The sequence below is a fragment of the Schistocerca americana genome, unplaced genomic scaffold (genome assembly GCF_021461395.2).
Source record: "Schistocerca americana isolate TAMUIC-IGC-003095 unplaced genomic scaffold, iqSchAmer2.1 HiC_scaffold_690, whole genome shotgun sequence".
NCBI classification, from domain to species: Eukaryota; Metazoa; Arthropoda; class Insecta; order Orthoptera; family Acrididae; genus Schistocerca; species Schistocerca americana.
In genome coordinates, this window is record NW_025726446.1 from 40,001 (window position 1) to 47,500 (window position 7,500).

Below are 7,500 nucleotides of genomic sequence, written 5' to 3' on the forward strand. Positions count from 1 at the left end.
GTAACCTAACCTATGTCGTACCTTAACCTAACCTATGTCGTACCTTAACCTAACCTATGTCGTACCTTAACCTAACCTATGTCGTACCTTAACCTAACCTATGTCGTACCTTAACCTAACCTATGTCGTACCTTAACCTAACCTATGTCGTACCTTAACCTAACCTATGTCGTACCTTAACCTAACCTATGTCGTACCTTAACCTAACCTATGTCGTACCTTAACCTAACCTATGTCGTACCTTAACCTAACCTATGTCGTACCTTAACCTAACCTATGTCGTACCTTAACCTAACCTATGTCGTACCTTAACCTAACCTATGTCGTACCTTAACCTAACCTATGTCGTACCTTAACCTAACCTATGTCGTACCTTAACCTAACCTATGTCGTACCTTAACCTAACCTATGTCGTACCTTAACCTAACCTATGTCGTACCTTAACCTAACCTATGTCGTACCTTAACCTAACCTATGTCGTACCTTAACCTAACCTATGTCGTACCTTAACCTAACCTATGTCGTACCTTAACCTAACCTATGTCGTACCTTAACCTAACCTATGTCGTACCTTAACCTAACCTATGTCGTACCTTAACCTAACCTATGTCGTACCTTAACCTAACCTATGTCGTACCTTAACCTAACCTGTATTGCGCCTTAACCTAACCTGTATTGCGCCTTAACCTAACCTGTATTGCGCCTTAACGTAACCTGTATTGCGCCTTAACGTAACCTGTATTGCGCCTTAACGTAACCTGTATTGCGCCTTAACGTAACCTGTATTGCGCCTTAACGTAACCTGTATTGCGCCTTAACGTAACCTGTATTGCGCCTTAACGTAACCTGTATTGCGCCTTAACGTAACCTGTATTGCGCCTTAACGTAACCTGTATTGCGCCTTAACGTAACCTGTATTGCGCCTTAACGTAACCTGTATTGCGCCTTAACGTAACCTGTATTGCGCCTTAACGTAACCTGTATTGCGCCTTAACGTAACCCGTATTGCGCCTTAACGTAACCTGTATTGCGCCTTAACGTAACCTGTATTGCGCCTTAACGTAACCTGTATTGCGCCTTAACGTAACCTGTATTGCGCCTTAACGTAACCTGCATTGCGCCTTAACGTAACCTGCATTGCGCCTTAACGTAACCTGTATTGCGCCTTAACGTAACCTGTATTGCGCCTTAACGTAACCTGTATTGCGCCTTAACGTAACCTGTATTGCGCCTTAACGTAACCTGTATTGCGCCTTAACGTAACCTGTATTGCGCCTTAACGTAACCTGTATTGCGCCTTAACGTAACCGATATTGCGCCTTAACGTAACCTATATTGCGCCGTAACGTAACCTATATTGCGCCGTAACGTAACCCACATTGCCCCTTAACGTAACCCACATTGCCCCTTAACGTAACCCACATTGCCCCTTAACGTAACCCAACACACGTTGGGCCTTAACCCAACACACGTTGGGCCTTAACCCAACACACGTTGGGCCTTAACCCAACACACGTTGGGCCTTAACCCAACACACGTTGGGCCTTAACCCAACACACGTTGGGCCTTAACCCAACACACGTTGGGCCTTAACCCAACACACGTTGGGCCTTAACCCAACACACGTTGGGCCTTAACCCAACACACGTTGGGCCTTAACCCAACACACGTTGGGCCTTAACCTGCTCTGTAATTGTCATACGACGCGTTAAATTAGTGTAGTGTTGCCTAACTGCAACCCCCGCAATATAGTTTGCTACTCGCACTGCCCGGTCCCCAGTGTATCGCTTCATGTTAAACACCTTGCAGCTATACACTGTAATGTGGATGGCAGCAGGACGTACATGCTCAATGCCCTTTGCAGTTGTTCATTGGCATTTGCAGTTGTTCATTGGCATTCGCATGTGCGAAGCACTTAGCCTACGCTGTGGTACGGCCTGTGTCAACTGTCCGCTGATGTTGTACGTCCAAATCACACACTGTACTGCACATTGGTCCTCATGTACTGAATGATACATCGTGGTACATGTGACCGTACAACGACTGCGCCAACAACGGCGAACCATGCGGTCCAAATGTTGTGCACTCAGCTACGTGTCGTCTCCCTATAAGAGCTGGATTGCAGTGTGGTATGCCCTGGATGGCGATCAGCATGAGCCGTCTGTTGATGTAGTGGCGCGTGTTGTCAGACGTAGTCGTCTCTTCTCACACACCGTGATAGCATGGTGCACTGCGTTCCACATCTGCGACATGCGACAGAGGCCGGTTGACAGTCGTTCGCGCAATGGACATCGCATACGTACGGGGGCCACCTTCCACGTGTTCGCGAAGCGTGCACATGTTGTTGCGTGTATGTGGGCAGACATAGTGTGTCGTGACACCTGACACAGGCATGCAACAATCGTTGAATTTGCAAATGGCGATGGACGCCTACGTTTGCTGGTGACGTTATGCAAATGAACAACTGGTAAACCGTTGTGGTGCGGTTGTTCTCGCTAGAGGTGAATCAGTGATGGCGACGATCGGTTGAGCTACCAACCGGTTGTTCCAGCGATACCCACCATGCCCACGAACGTGAATGGCATCTGGGTGTGAAGCGATACGCGGCGGTGGCTGGGTGGGACCGTCCCCGGCCGGTGAGGGGGGGCCTCCCGGCGTGCTGGCCGCGCGGTGCGTGGGCGCACGCGCTACAGCCGGCTGGTGGGGGCGGCCAGTGGCAGGCGCGCCGGCCGACGGAGGCGGCAGGCGGCGCAGCTGCGCGCCGGCGCACCCTGCACGCGGCGCCGTGCGGCCAAAGTAGGTCCTCGCGGGCCCGGTGCGAAGCGCGGTGGACATCTGCAGTGTGCTGGTCCGATTGAGGACTGTGTGCGCTGAGGATGCGCCGCCGCCCGGCGCTCGGCGCCGCGACGCCGTCTGCTGCTCGGTCGCCTCTGCGGTTCTCGCAGGTGGTTTGTATCGCAGCTGTGCGGACGTGTTGGCGCGTGCGCTGTGCTGGGAGAGTTCGCTTCGGCACCCAAGTGGGGCTTTTGTCCTTCTGTGGCGCTGGCGTTGGAGCTGCCGGTCACCGTAGGTGGCGCGTGTTGTCTCCCGCCGGCAATGCCACGACAGCACGCTCCCGGGCCTCTGTCGGCAGCGGCAAGCTCAGTTGGGAGCACGGGTGGTCGCACCTAAAGCGTCTACTCGCCAAACTCCGGGCGATTGCGCCTCTCTCGAACCCGACCAAGTACTTAGGACGGCGCTGCGCGCCGCCGGGACCTGAGAGGGTTTCGAGGTGTATTGTGCAGGGGAGCTCAGCCTCCTCCTGTTTGCAGAATAATTGAGCGGACGCTTGCGTGTTCGCGCGGGCCCCCGGGACACACTCCCGGGCGGCCGGCTGCTCAGCTCTAGTTGACGCAGCTCCCTGGTTGATCCTGCCAGTAGTCATATGCTTGTCTCAAAGATTAAGCCATGCATGTCTCAGTACAAGCCGCATTAAGGTGAAACCGCGAATGGCTCATTAAATCAGTTATGGTTCCTTAGATCGTACCCACGTTACTTGGATAACTGTGGTAATTCTAGAGCTAATACATGCAAACAGAGTCCCGACCAGAGATGGAAGGGACGCTTTTATTAGATCAAAACCAATCGGTCGGCTCGTCCGGTCCGTTTGCCTTGGTGACTCTGAATAACTTTGGGCTGATCGCACGGTCCTCGTACCGGCGACGCATCTTTCAAATGTCTGCCTTATCAACTGTCGATGGTAGGTTCTGCGCCTACCATGGTTGTAACGGGTAACGGGGAATCAGGGTTCGATTCCGGAGAGGGAGCCTGAGAAACGGCTACCACATCCAAGGAAGGCAGCAGGCGCGCAAATTACCCACTCCCGGCACGGGGAGGTAGTGACGAAAAATAACGATACGGGACTCATCCGAGGCCCCGTAATCGGAATGAGTACACTTTAAATCCTTTAACGAGTATCTATTGGAGGGCAAGTCTGGTGCCAGCAGCCGCGGTAATTCCAGCTCCAATAGCGTATATTAAAGTTGTTGCGGTTAAAAAGCTCGTAGTTGGATTTGTGTCCCACGCTGTTGGTTCACCGCCCGTCGGTGTTTAACTGGCATGTATCGTGGGACGTCCTGCCGGTGGGGCGAGCCGAAGGCGTGCGACGCGCCTCGTGCGTGCTCGTGCGTCCCGAGGCGGACCCCGTTGCAATCCTACCAGGGTGCTCTTGAGTGAGTGTCTCGGTGGGCCGGCACGTTTACTTTGAACAAATTAGAGTGCTTAAAGCAGGCAAGCCCGCCTGAATACTGTGTGCATGGAATAATGGAATAGGACCTCGGTTCTATTTTGTTGGTTTTCGGAACCCGAGGTAATGATTAATAGGGACAGGCGGGGGCATTCGTATTGCGACGTTAGAGGTGAAATTCTTGGATCGTCGCAAGACGAACAGAAGCGAAAGCATTTGCCAAGTATGTTTTCATTAATCAAGAACGAAAGTTAGAGGTTCGAAGGCGATCAGATACCGCCCTAGTTCTAACCATAAACGATGCCAGCCAGCGATCCGCCGCAGTTCCTCCGATGACTCGGCGGGCAGCCTCCGGGAAACCAAAGCTTTTGGGTTCCGGGGGAAGTATGGTTGCAAAGCTGAAACTTAAAGGAATTGACGGAAGGGCACCACCAGGAGTGGAGCCTGCGGCTTAATTTGACTCAACACGGGAAACCTCACCAGGCCCGGACACCGGAAGGATTGACAGATTGATAGCTCTTTCTTGATTCGGTGGGTGGTGGTGCATGGCCGTTCTTAGTTGGTGGAGCGATTTGTCTGGTTAATTCCGATAACGAACGAGACTCTAGCCTGCTAACTAGTCGCGTGACATCCTTCGTGCTGTCAGCGATTACTTTTCTTCTTAGAGGGACAGGCGGCTTCTAGCCGCACGAGATTGAGCAATAACAGGTCTGTGATGCCCTTAGATGTTCTGGGCCGCACGCGCGCTACACTGAAGGAATCAGCGTGTCTTCCTAGGCCGAAAGGTCGGGGTAACCCGCTGAACCTCCTTCGTGCTAGGGATTGGGGCTTGCAATTGTTCCCCATGAACGAGGAATTCCCAGTAAGCGCGAGTCATAAGCTCGCGTTGATTACGTCCCTGCCCTTTGTACACACCGCCCGTCGCTACTACCGATTGAATGATTTAGTGAGGTCTTCGGACTGGTACGCGGCATTGACTCTGTCGTTGCCGATGCTACCGGAAAGATGACCAAACTTGATCATTTAGAGGAAGTAAAAGTCGTAACAAGGTTTCCGTAGGTGAACCTGCGGAAGGATCATTACCGACTAGACTGCATGTCGTTCGATGTGCGTGTCGTGTCGCGCAACACGCTACCTGTACGGCTCGCAGTAGCCGTGCGCCGCGTGCGGAACCACGCGTGCTTCTCAAAACTAACGCCAATGTTGTGTGGTACGAGCGCTGAAGCGCTGGAGCGGCTGGCCTGCGGCACCTGGCGCCTGGCGCCGGTTTTGAATGACTTTCGCCCGACTGCCTGTCCGCTCCGGTGTGGAGCCGTACGACGCCCATCGGCCGTGAGGCCGTTGGACACAGAACGCTTGAACAGGGGCCGCCACACGCCTACGTCCCGCCTATGCAACTGTCTTGAAAGAGACAGTGGAAACTAAGAAAAGATCACCCAGGACGGTGGATCACTCGGCTCGTGGGTCGATGAAGAACGCAGCAAATTGCGCGTCGACATGTGAACTGCAGGACACATGAACATCGACGTTTCGAACGCACATTGCGGTCCATGGATTCCGTTCCCGGGCCACGTCTGGCTGAGGGTCGGCTACGTATACTGAAGCGCGCGGCGTTTGCCCCGCTTCGCAGACCTGGGAGCGTCGCGGCCGCCTGTGGGGCCGGCCGCGCCTCCTGAAACGTGCGATGCGCGCCCGTCGCCTGGCGGTTCGCATACCGGTACTTACTCGGTAGCGTGCACAGCCGGCTGGCGGTGTGGCGTGCGACACCTCGTACAACGACCTCAGAGCAGGCGAGACTACCCGCTGAATTTAAGCATATTACTAAGCGGAGGAAAAGAAACTAACAAGGATTCCCCCAGTAGCGGCGAGCGAACAGGGAAGAGTCCAGCACCGAACCCCGCAGGCTGCCGCCTGTCGTGGCATGTGGTGTTTGGGAGGGTCCACTACCCCGACGCCTCGCGCCGAGCCCAAGTCCAACTTGAATGAGGCCACGGCCCGTAGAGGGTGCCAGGCCCGTAGCGGCCGGTGCGAGCGTCGGCGGGACCTCTCCTTCGAGTCGGGTTGCTTGAGAGTGCAGCTCCAAGTGGGTGGTAAACTCCATCTGAGACTAAATATGACCACGAGACCGATAGCGAACAAGTACCGTGAGGGAAAGTTGAAAAGAACTTTGAAGAGAGAGTTCAAAAGTACGTGAAACCGTTCTGGGGTAAACGTGAGAAGTCCGAAAGGTCGAACGGGTGAGATTCACGCCCATCCGGCCACAGGCCTCCGCCCTCGGCAGATGGGGCCGGCCGCCCGCGCGGAGCAATCCGCGGCGGGGTCGTGTCCGGTTGCCTTTCCACTCGCCGCGGGGTGGGGCCGTTCCGGTGTGCGGTGGGCCGCACTTCTCCCCTAGTAGGACGTCGCGACCCGCTGGGTGCCGGCCTACGGCCCGGGTGCGCAGCCTGTCCTTCCGCGGGCCTCGGTTCGCGTCTGTTGGGCAGAGCCCCGGTGTCCTGGCTGGCTGCCCGGCGGTATATCTGGAGGAGTCGATTCGCCCCTTTGGGCGCTCGGGCTCCCGGCAAGCGCGCGCGGTTCTTCCCGGATGACGGACCTACCTGGCCCGGCCCCGGACCCGCGCCGCTGTTGGCTCGGGATGCTCTCGGGCGGAATAATCGCTCCCGTCAGCGGCGCTTCAGCTTTGGACAATTTCACGACCCGTCTTGAAACACGGACCAAGGAGTCTAACATGTGCGCGAGTCATTGGGCTGTACGAAACCTAAAGGCGTAATGAAAGTGAAGGTCTCGCCTTGCGCGGGCCGAGGGAGGATGGGGCTTCCCCGCCCTTCACGGGGCGGCGGCCTCCGCACTCCCGGGGCGTCTCGTCCTCATTGCGAGGTGAGGCGCACCTAGAGCGTACACGTTGGGACCCGAAAGATGGTGAACTATGCCTGGCCAGGACGAAGTCAGGGGAAACCCTGATGGAGGTCCGTAGCGATTCTGACGTGCAAATCGATCGTCGGAGCTGGGTATAGGGGCGAAAGACTAATCGAACCATCTAGTAGCTGGTTCCCTCCGAAGTTTCCCTCAGGATAGCTGGTGCTCGTACGAGTCTCATCCGGTAAAGCGAATGATTAGAGGCCTTGGGGCCGAAACGACCTCAACCTATTCTCAAACTTTAAATGGGTGAGATCTCCGGCTTGCTTGATATGCTGAAGCCGCGAGCAAACGACTCGGATCGGAGTGCCAAGTGGGCCACTTTTGGTAAGCAGAACTGGCGCTGTGGGATGAACCAA

General features: G+C 55.1%; 3 non-coding genes across 3 annotated transcripts in view; all 3 read left to right on the forward strand.

The window, feature by feature from the left end:
- Positions 1-3,397: 3,397 nt before the first annotated feature.
- LOC124589202 lies at positions 3,398-5,307 on the forward strand. The gene has a single exon (XR_006976003.1). It is a non-coding gene; the product is annotated as a small subunit ribosomal RNA (ribosomal RNA).
- A 351-nt stretch (positions 5,308-5,658) lies between these two features.
- LOC124589211 lies at positions 5,659-5,813 on the forward strand. The gene has a single exon (XR_006976010.1). It is a non-coding gene; the product is annotated as a 5.8S ribosomal RNA (ribosomal RNA).
- A 188-nt stretch (positions 5,814-6,001) lies between these two features.
- Positions 6,002-7,500, forward strand: part of LOC124589206 — a 4,222-nt gene continuing 2,723 nt past the window's right edge. Inside the window, exon 1 of the ribosomal RNA XR_006976007.1 lies at positions 6,002-7,500. This exon is cut by the window's right edge and continues 2,723 nt beyond it. This is a non-coding gene — a ribosomal RNA (large subunit ribosomal RNA).